A 10869-nucleotide genomic window follows, 5' to 3' on the forward strand; every position below is an offset into this window, starting at 1 on the left:
AACCATACAGATATCTTTTCTACATCGTTTCACAATTTGTTTTGATCTTCTAACGTCTGAACTAGTCGATAAACGATACCATCATCTGCAAACAACCTAAGACGGCTGCTTAGATTGTCTGCTAAATCGATTATAAAATAGGGGACAGCAAAGGGCCTTTAACACTACGTTGGGGAACGCCAGAAATCACTTCTGTTTTACTCGCTGACTTTCCATCAATTACTACAAACTGTGACCTCTCTGACAGGAATGTCGAAAACCTTCGGTAAATCTATAAATACGGAAGCAATTTAAAATCCCTTGTCAATAGCATCAACAGTTTGTGTGAGTAAAGAGCTAGTTGTGTTTTACAAGAACGATGTTTTCTAAATCCGTGTTGACTATGTGTCAATAGACTGTTCTCTTAGAGGTAATGTTCGAATACAGTACATGTTTCAAAATCCTGCTGCATATCTACGTTCATGATATGAGCTTGTAATTTAGTGAACTACCTTTCTTCATCATTGGTATGACCTGTGCAACTTTCTAGTCTTTGGGTACGAATTTTTTGTCAGGCGAATGACTGTATATGATTATTAAGTATGGAGCTATTGTATCAGCATACTCTGAAGGGAACCTAACTGATATACAGTCTGGACTGGAAGACCTGCTTTTGTTTAATGATTAAGTTGCTTCACTACTCCGTGAATAGCTATTTCTACTTACTCATGTTTGCAGCTGTTCTTGATTAGAATTCAGGAATACTTACTTTGCCTTCTTTGGTGATGGAATTTCGGAAGGCTGTGTTCAGTAACTCTGCTTTGGCAGCACTATCATCGTTAGTATTTCCATTGCCGTCTGGTAGAGAACGCATTGTCTCTAAGAAGGGCGCCAGAAGATATCCCCAAAACCACTATTTGCGCTCCATTCACACTCTTCATTTCGTCAAATGCCACTTGAACTCGATAGTGTTGTCCACACTTTCCGGAGCATCATGGAGGAGGTAACTGAAGACTTAGAATTCCATTAAGTTTATACTGATGACCTCCCATAATGTCGTCCAACGAGGCTGGATATTTAGCAAACCTACAGTATCTGTGCACTTGACAACAATACCATGGCTTAGCGATTAATCCTGAAATGGGTCTTTGGGGCGACAGAAGTAAAACTGTTTGACAAACGAGAGACATGATGTCATAATGAGCCCCATACACAAATAAGATTTAAAAATAGCGACCAATCACATTATCAGTTCCTATGGTGCCAAAATATAAACACCGAGTACAGAACTGTATAAATTCTGAACAATAAATGTAGTAGCAAAGTATAATGATACAATGGTCGGTAAAAAAGCGCAAATCACTTGTGACAGTTATCGATTACATCATCTGACCTATATAGCTCAACTGAAAACGCCACCGAGACGAAATGGGACCCCCCTCCCCTCCCACCTGTCGCCGCGCCGATTCCTCTCGCGCCGGATTGGTCCGAATGGCAACGGCGCTGAGAGGATGCAGAGAAGCCCGTGGTCCGCGGTCATAAAGATCCTAGGCCACAGACACTCTTGGGCGCCTCATATTCGAGACGTCCGCGCTCTTTACCGGCTGCTGAACACGCAGTCGACACTGCTGCTGCAGCACGACGTCACGCTGTACCAACACTGGTCCGAGCAGTGCAGCTGTTGTGTGAGGAAAGGCTTCAGATTCTCTCATCGCAATGCTGCACAGGCTCCAGAATCAAGCTCTGAGAACTGCTCTACATCTTCCAAGGGAATATTCAACTTGCCTGCTGCACGGGGACACAGGCATCCCGCTCCTGATGGACTGATTCAGGATTATTGCGAGATCCTCTTATGAGAAGGCAAGGCTTCTTGTAACCGGCTCGCCCATGGCGTGGACCGCCAACCACATCACAGGCCAACAACACATTGGTCTGACCTGCTGTGAGACCAAATATATCGTCATCACGTCATCCAAGGACAGTTTGTATAGGTAAGGTTGTTTTCTTTTTCCCCATAGGAACAGCAGGAACAGCATTTTTATGCTCACACTGCTCAACATGCTGAGCAAGGAAAGGTCACCATCAAAAACAAAGTTACATTAACAGGAAGTAGTAAGTGGGTTACTTGAACGCAGTAGAGGAATAAAAAATGTTCATAGTCATATTTGTTCCGAAACCAGGGACATTTTTCAAGAGGGCAAATAACAGGTAACAGGCAGTGGTATGTAAGAGCAAGAGCACAAAAAAGACACTGATTAAATTTCATTTAAACTAAAAACTCAATATCGTGAAATTCATTATCGTTTTTTATAAGTTTATTCATTGCTGTATACCTCAGTTTAATATTACCAACTTCAAAATACTGAAAATCGCAACCAGTAATTATTTATAATTTCTATTTGGCAAAATAATTTTAAATTTCTCATCGACCTCCATAGCAATTTTTTCCCCATATTTCGTTTTCAAATGTTCACATCCTGTAATGTAATATGTTTCATTTACTTCCAGCTCATTGATTTTTTTAACATTTTAGAAGTGTTAGCGCTGTTGAGCTTCTTGAGTAGAGTCTCCATTTATACAGATTAAAATTGTGATAGGATAAAAAAATTAATTCATTCTCAAAACTGCAAAATCTTTCAGCATGCTTTCAAGGAAACCAGGTGGGTTTTTTTCTGATGGTACTCTCACTATTTCATTTCACCCCACTGTGTTTTTCTTTGGCTGAGAGTTGCTTTCAGTCTGCAACCTGGCTGCTAATTATCATCCACCCATCTTCTTCTTCTGGCTATGTCTTTGATAGTATAACTGTTGCACAATAATAGGGCCAAGTGGATGTGAAAAAATTAAATTAATGCTAATATTATATTATAGCTCCAGGATGGCTGAACTGGAATAAAATCAAATGTTTGTATCCAGAATGAGATACAAGGTTCACAGGAGAGCTTCTGTAAAGTTTGGAAGGTAGGAGACGAGATACTGGCAGAAGTAAAGCTGTGAGTACCGGGCGTGAGTCGTGCTTCGGTAGCTCAGATGGTAGAGCACTTGCCTGCGAAAGGCAAAGGTCCCGAGTTCGAGTCTCGGTCGGGCACACAGTTTTAATCTGCCAGGAAGTTTCAAATGTTTGTATGTTTACCTGCCAAAATACTCAGAATTTATAAAAATGTGTAAAAAACATCAAAGATAAAAATTATGAGAAGATTGCTACTTTCACTGAAAACAATGATGAAATTATACCACTGAATCAATGCCAAGAAAATTCAATTGTAGTATTTGAAGATTTCATTATTGAAAATCAGTATGTAATGAGAGATTATTTCACTAGAGTTTCACATAAAAGAATAGACTGTTTTCATTTAGCTCAGACATACTCAAAAATACCAAAACAATTAGTCAGAGATAATCTAAATTTTTTTTAATATCTTTAGGTAAGATGACACAAATTTTAAGAAATGTGTGGTAAATGTTGGAATGATCAGTTCGGATTTTTTATACGCATGACAAGAAAGATAAACGAAGTAAGGTACAGATTTCAAATAAAAGAATTTTTATAAACATAAACATTAAAAATATTTTTATAATGTTTTATCTATATTTAATTTTTTCACAATATGACCCAGAGGTTGTTAAGAAAACTAAACGAAATAGAAGCAAAAACAAAGTATTAAAAGAAGGGTTTAAAAATGGAAGAAGCAACATAGAACAGAATATGAAAAGTGTAAAAAAGGTCAGCTTGGTACCAATTCAACAGAAAAGGTAAAAGAAGAAATCAAAGATTTAGGTGATGATGTGTTGAAAGCTATAGAATAAAATAGAGTGGTTGAGAAACAAATAATTCCTGATACACACCATTACTTAGAAAAGTATACGATATTCCACCAATTAACAATACAAAAGTCCTCAATGCGATTGTATGTTGAGTGAATCAGAAATACAAAATTTATTAACTAAATATGATGAAGATTTTAAAAATGGAAAAAGTGTACATAACAGTATAAAAATGTTAAAAACAATAAATGTAAGTAAAGATAAAGTTTTGGATTGTAATTTGTCTGTAATTTTAAACTTTTGGGTAAATTACCAGTTGAATTCAATGTTGTGGCTTATGGGTAAAAAATTTGATATTGTTGATTTATCAGTTTTTTTGCTGATACATTGTAATAATCATGAGCATTATATTCTGATAATAATCCATCCAAATAAGATAAAGTAGAGGTATAAAATATAATGGTTTGATGAAGGAAGTTATTGATGTCTGCATCCCAAAGTTAGCAGCAGATTTAGGCTCAAGTGCAGATGAGTAAACATGTGAAATTCTAATAAAACAATTATACGGAGAATATGTTTGGATGAGTGAAGTCTGTCAATTAATCGATAGGTTACCAGAAAAAGAAGATTAGGTATGGTCAATGACGTCGAGAAAAATAGTTGGGATTGTAACTATATTTATTCTCATAAAAACTGAATCTGTATAAATAATAACTTCAGTATTGATTGCAGTTTGCTACCTAGTGCCAAAACTAAACTAAAATCAAGTAAAATTAAACTCAATAATGAAGAGTTACAAAGTACTGATAAGTTGTTAATTGATACCCACAAAAGAAAGAGAGTCAAGAGAACTGGGGAAATTTAGTCGTATACCTGTTGTGCAAAAGATTATAGAATATCTAATAAAAAAGAAAGAAGGTTTGGATTAACAAAAAACCTGAAGGTGGATCCTCCAAGTTTTAGTAGCAGAATTAGGAACAATTGACTCATTAGTAGGTAGAGCAGCAGTTATTGCAAAATCAGTTCATAATGAAGAAAAACATGATAAAGAATTAGAAGATCAAAAAAAGACATAGCTTAGGAATGGGGAAGAAAGGAACTGGAGTAATAAGATTTCCAGAAAACAATAAAAAATTATTATAACCCTCCATAAAATTTTGATCCACAAAAATTAGCTAAAAAATTGAAAACTAAACCCTTTGTGGTGTGTATGTGACTGATCAGTTACCTGATCAGCCCAGAGAAAATGAATCTGGAATAGTAAGTTTAGATACATCTAATTGTCTGGCAGACACTTGACTATTATAAGAATAAAGATAAAAATTATATTTGATTTATTTGGAGCAAATATTCCTGAATAATTGGTTAAATATCTTGGTTCAGTTGAATTGTAATATGATGAACAATGTATTCAAAATTTTAATCAAGTAATTTGAGGTCATATGTGTATATTTGTTTTAAAACTGTTGTCAGGTATTTATGAGTTTAATGGTATTTTGAATCTAATAAATGGACATTTATGGAAATAAGTTGCAGCCAAAAGGCCACCTGATTAGTGAACAAATAAACTTAGAACATATGGAAAAGGAATTAGGATCAAAAACTGTTCAAAAAATAGAAAATTTAATTAAATAATTTCATAAAGAATAATGTACCATCTTTAAAATAACTTAGGATATATTGATTTTAAGGGTAGAATGTTATCAGATTTAAAAGATCCTGTGAGTCGTTTTATGTGCCAAACGCTTTTAACTCCAAACGGCGCATCACTTGTTAAGATCACCTCAGCTTATTATCGAGCTCAATGTTTTGAGTGAATGAACAGGTTTGTGAAGTTTTCTTATATTTTTGTGTTAAAATACTGTAGATACATGACACATGATCTTCGAGAAAAGCTGTGTCTTGTCAAGTCAGCAAGTCTCCAACGTCCAGTCCACTACTGAACTGCAGTGGCAAAGAGTAGCCAGTCATTAAAAACCTTTGCTAGCGACCACTAAGAAGGAACATTTGTTGTTAAAAAAATAATTGGCGTGATATGCTTGTTCACAGAGAATGATACTTGGTTTATCCTTTTAGAATTTCAGTTGGGTATGCAAGTATTGTTCAAGTAGTGAGCCATGAGAGAGATTATTTCAAGAGAGTTACGAGATCAGCTCACACATACGACATGTGAAATAGTCTGCAACAAAGATAAAACTCAAAAGCACTCAAAGCAGTTCCAAGTTGTTTCAAAGATATTGTGAAAAAATTACTGGCTCGTAAAGAAAGCGATTATTTCGCCGATTTTGGTAGGACATGCGCACGCCAGGTACAGGGACAGCTCCGATTTATTAAAGTATGAGATTAATTTCTCCCCTTTGTGATTACTGGTGCGTTGTGCTGCTTAATAGACATGCTTTTGCAGGCGAACCGCGTTTCCAAATTTTTTGGAGATTTTCCATTGGATGGTGTGTGTGATGACATGTGTTCACATGAAGTCGTTTAGTTATTGTGTGTTTAGGGATTAAAGCATGCACTAAGAGATAGTACCATTGCATTGTATTATTGTGATGTATAGGTGCAAGTAAGCACTGAGAAATATGACTTCGGCTTGAGCATCATAGTATGGTTAAACTCCAGAAATCTCGCTGGATGCACTGAATGTACAGTCTATATTAGAGAGAACGGTAGTCATACATAAGAGTTATTTATTAAGAAACAATCGGAAGTTTATTGACAATTTGATACCATCTCCTCTTGTCCCTAAAGAACAAATTAGAACCATTTATTAGATAATACGCAGATTCTGTCTAAAAGAGATCATCAAGTGCTGCGTTTTGCATTTTAAATATTGATGGGTCACAGAAGTCAACGCTTGAAGTGGTTCGACTTTGTTTGATTATTTAAAGTTTATAGGGTAGAAAAGTGTCAGACACACTCAGGCTTTTTATTTTTTCTTATTTCATTTCTGCTTACTGGGATTTTGAATAGCGAACCTGCACACGTAAAGTAAAATATTAACTTGTAGCTGCAAACGAATTAATGGTAGGAAATAAAGAATTAACTATTTTAAACTGAAAAAGTCAGTACCGAACTTGTCCTTTATACCTTAACTATCACAAGACAAATATTCAAAAGTTTATTCCAAAGCAGACTAATATCTCGAATATATCTCTTCATATCAAAGTAAATTCAAAGGCCAATAACGTAAAAGAATGACATAGTTGTAGAAGCAAAGTTCTAGGAAATTAAAACCCTAAAGAGAAGGAATAATATTTTTCCATTAATAACTTGCGATGAAAAGAAAGATAATTAACCTTTACTTAGACAGGGAAAACAAGTTTATGTTATATTGAAAAGTAATGAATATTAAATGAAAAGATATTCCATTTAGTTCTGAAAGATTGACAGTTAAGAAATAGTTCATTACGATAAAATTTCAATAGAGTGAATAATATTGTTGTAATGAGGTGCTACTTATAGCAGTTATCGTTGATTGACAACGAAAGATAGACAATATTAAATTATATCTTTGCCTTGTGAATGTATTCTCGAATTTGCATAAAAGTTTACAGCATTCACAATGATTGCTTGTATATAAGAATATTCATTGAAGCTTTAAAAGAGGAGTAACTACAAGTGGCAACGAATTTATATGATGCATTCATCAGTTATATACAAAAGCTGTCGTTTCTGGTATCTACATTGTTGAGAAAGTGTTTAGTTGTGTTGTGAGAGTATACAGAGTAAGGTTCGCTACAAGTAGCTGTTGCTGCATGGGGTAGCCATGCGGTCTAAGGCGCCATGCCACAGTTCGTGTGGCTCCCCCCATCAGAAATTCGAGTCCTCCCTTGGGCATGGGCGTGTGTTGTCCTAAACGTAAGTTAGTTTAAGTTAGATGAAGTAGTACGTAAGCCTACGGACCAATGACCTCAGCAGTTTGGTCCCATAGAACTCACCACAAAGTTGCAGAGTAGCTGATATTGTTAAAGTGAATATATCACTCCTAATCCTCGTAGGCTTTTGCATTTAGTATTTTTTGGTTATTGAAACTAGCTTTGATGGAAGGTCATCTTTCGAACCTAGTGAACACTGATAGATACGTTGTTGTAATTAATATCCAAATAACTGCCACTGAACCCACTATACCATGAAAAGTGTTACCGTGTCCATGCTTTTGTACACAGTGATGTCGTAGTGAGCTGTTGTACAATTTTTAGCTTGGAAGTTGAATATCAATCTTATATGACATCATTGTGTTATTACAGCCATTAATTTTATGTCACACCAAATACATCATTGAGTGTAGGCAAGGTCTTGTCAGTACAACTTATTGCGGTATTGTAAGAGTGAGCTACATTGTCTGACGTTGCTTTCTACCTATGTATTGCAGTGGTGTTAGCGTCTGTTCACACAGTATATCTCTTACAAGTTAGCGGTATCTAAAGGGTGGCGCAGTAAAAAGTTGGTGACCCTGTAGTCCAGGATGTGCTACTATTGAAATGCAGTGAATTGAGACTGGATCAAAAATTGTTAGAAGCTTGTCTTCTGCTGGGTCCATCATAGAATTCCCATTTTGGCGGGATAGGATTTGCAGAGTTCTTGTATCTCCTGAAGCAAGTGCAGCCTTGCAAAAGTATTTAACGAGAGCAGGTCGGTAGAGTTCAGTTTGTGCAGATACAAACACATGTAGAATGAGATTTTCATTCTGCAGTGGAATGTGCGCCGATATGAAACTTCCTGGCAGATTAAAACTGTGTGCCCGACCGAGACTCTTTCAGGAGTGCTTGTTCTGCAAGGTTCGCAGGAGAGCTTCTGTAAAGTTTGGAAGGTAGGAGACAAGATACTGGCAGAACTAAAGCTTTGAGGAGCGGGCGTGAGTCGTGTTTCAGTAGCTCAGATGGTAGAGCACTTGCCCGCGAATGGCGAAGGTCTCGAGTTCGAGTCTCGGTCGGGCACACAGTTTTAATCTGCCAGGAAGTTTCATATCAGCACTCACTCCGCTGCAGAGTGAAAATCTCATTCTGGAAACATCCCCCAGGCTGTGGCTAAGCCATGTCTCCGCAGTATCCCTTCTTTCAGGAGTGCTAGTTCATCACTTTCAACCTTTCAGAATTAAATCGAGTAATTTTTCATTTACAATTCATCTCCTGCGAACCTTGCAGAACTAGCACTCCTGAAAGAAAGGATATTGCGGAGACACGGCTTAGCCACAGCCTGGGGGATGTTTCCAGAATGAGGAGGAGGGCTTCTGTAAAGTTTGGAAGGTAGGAGACGAGGTACTGGCAGAAGTAAAGCTGTGAGTACCGGGCGTGAGTCGTGCTTCGGTAGCTCAGTTGGTAGAGCACTTGCCCGCGAAAGGCAAAGGTCCCGAGTTCGAGTCTCGGCTGGGCACACAGTTTTAATCTGCCAGGAAGTTTCAAGTGAGTTCTAGTTTAAAACTTTCAAAATATCCTTCTTATTTTAATTACTTTGGAAATTTCCCAAAATTGAGGATAAAAATTAGAAATTGAGGATGTTTGTTGTCTTTAGTCTGTTTTACAGGAATAGAGGAAGGACAAAGTATGAAAATTGAGGACTGTTCTAGAAAATGAGGCCACCTGTTCACCTCAATTTAATGAATAGAAGTATATTAGGAGATTTTCATTGTTGTATCATTGGATATTGGTGGTGGTGAAAGGGGGGGGGAGATATCAGAGAGACCAATGGTACTAAAATAAGAGGGGTGTGTCATTTTTCAGTTCTCACCTATGGCAGCAAAACACCTAGCAATGGCCCTGGCAGTTGGTAATAGTAGTAATAATAATAATAATAATAATAATAATAATAATAATAATAATAAAGATCAAGCAGACACAGCAAACCCAGCTAAATATCGCCCCATAACATGCTTACCAACAATATACAAAATATTAACTTCAGTCATTACACAAACATTAATGACACATACAACACAGAACAAAATTATATATGAAGAACAAAAAGGCTGTTGCAAAGGAGCATGAGGATGTAAAGAGCAACTGATAATAGATGCAGAGGTGACATATCAAGCTAAAACTAAACAAAGGTCGCTACACTACACATACATTGATTACCAAAAAGCTTTTGATAGTGTGCCCCACTCATAGTTACTAAAAATATTGGAAATATACAAAGCAGATCCTAAATTGATACAGTTCCCAAACATAGTAATGAAAAATTGGAAAACCACACTTAATATCCAAACAAATTCAAATAATATCACATCACAGCCAATACAGATTAAGCATGGAATATACCAAGGAGACTCATTAAGTCCTTTCTGGTTCTGCCTTGCTCTGAACCCACTATCCAACATGCTAAATAATACAAATTATGGATACAATATTACTGGAACATATCAACACAAAATCACACATTTGCTATACATGGATGATCTAAAACTACTGGCAGCAACAAATCAACAACTCAACCAATTACTAAAGATAACAGAAGTATTCAGCAATGATATAAATATGGCTTTTGGAACAGACAAATGTAAGAAAAATAGCCTAGTCAAGGGAAAACACACTAAACAAGAAGATTACATATTGGATAACCACAGCGACTGCATAGAAGCGATGGAAAAAACAGATGCCTATAAATATCTAGGATACAGACAAAAAATAGGAATGGATAATACAAATATTAAAGAAGAACTAAAAGAAAAATATAGACAAAGACTAACGAAAATACTGAAAACAGAACTGACAGCAAGAAACAAGACTAAAGCTATAAATACTTATGCTATACCAATATTGAACTACTCATTTGGAGTAGTGAAATGGAGTAACACAGACCTAGAAGGACTCAATACACTTACACGATCACAATGCCACAAATATAGAATACATCACATACATTCAGCAACAGAAAGATTCACATTAAGCAGAAAGGAAGGAGGAAGGGGATTTCTCGACATAAAAAACCTACATTATGGACAGGTAGACAATTTAAGAAAATTCTTTATAGAATGAGCAGAAACTAGAAAAATACACAAAGCAATCACTCATATAAATACATCAGCTACACCATTGCAATTTCATAGCAACTTCTACAACCCTTTAGATCACATAACATCAACAGATAAAAGAAAGTAAATTGGAAAAAGAAAACACTACATGGCAA

At 36.2% G+C, this 10869-nt stretch overlaps 1 non-coding gene across 1 annotated transcript; it reads left to right on the forward strand.

Annotated features, from left to right (window-relative positions):
* Positions 1-9043: 9043 nt before the first annotated feature.
* Positions 9044-9118, forward strand: Trnas-cga. Its single transcript has one exon. It is a non-coding gene; the product is annotated as a tRNA-Ser (tRNA).
* Positions 9119-10869: the final 1751 nt, after the last annotated feature.

Source organism: Schistocerca piceifrons, chromosome 4, assembly GCF_021461385.2.
Source record: "Schistocerca piceifrons isolate TAMUIC-IGC-003096 chromosome 4, iqSchPice1.1, whole genome shotgun sequence".
Lineage (NCBI taxonomy): Eukaryota > Metazoa > Arthropoda > Insecta > Orthoptera > Acrididae > Schistocerca > Schistocerca piceifrons.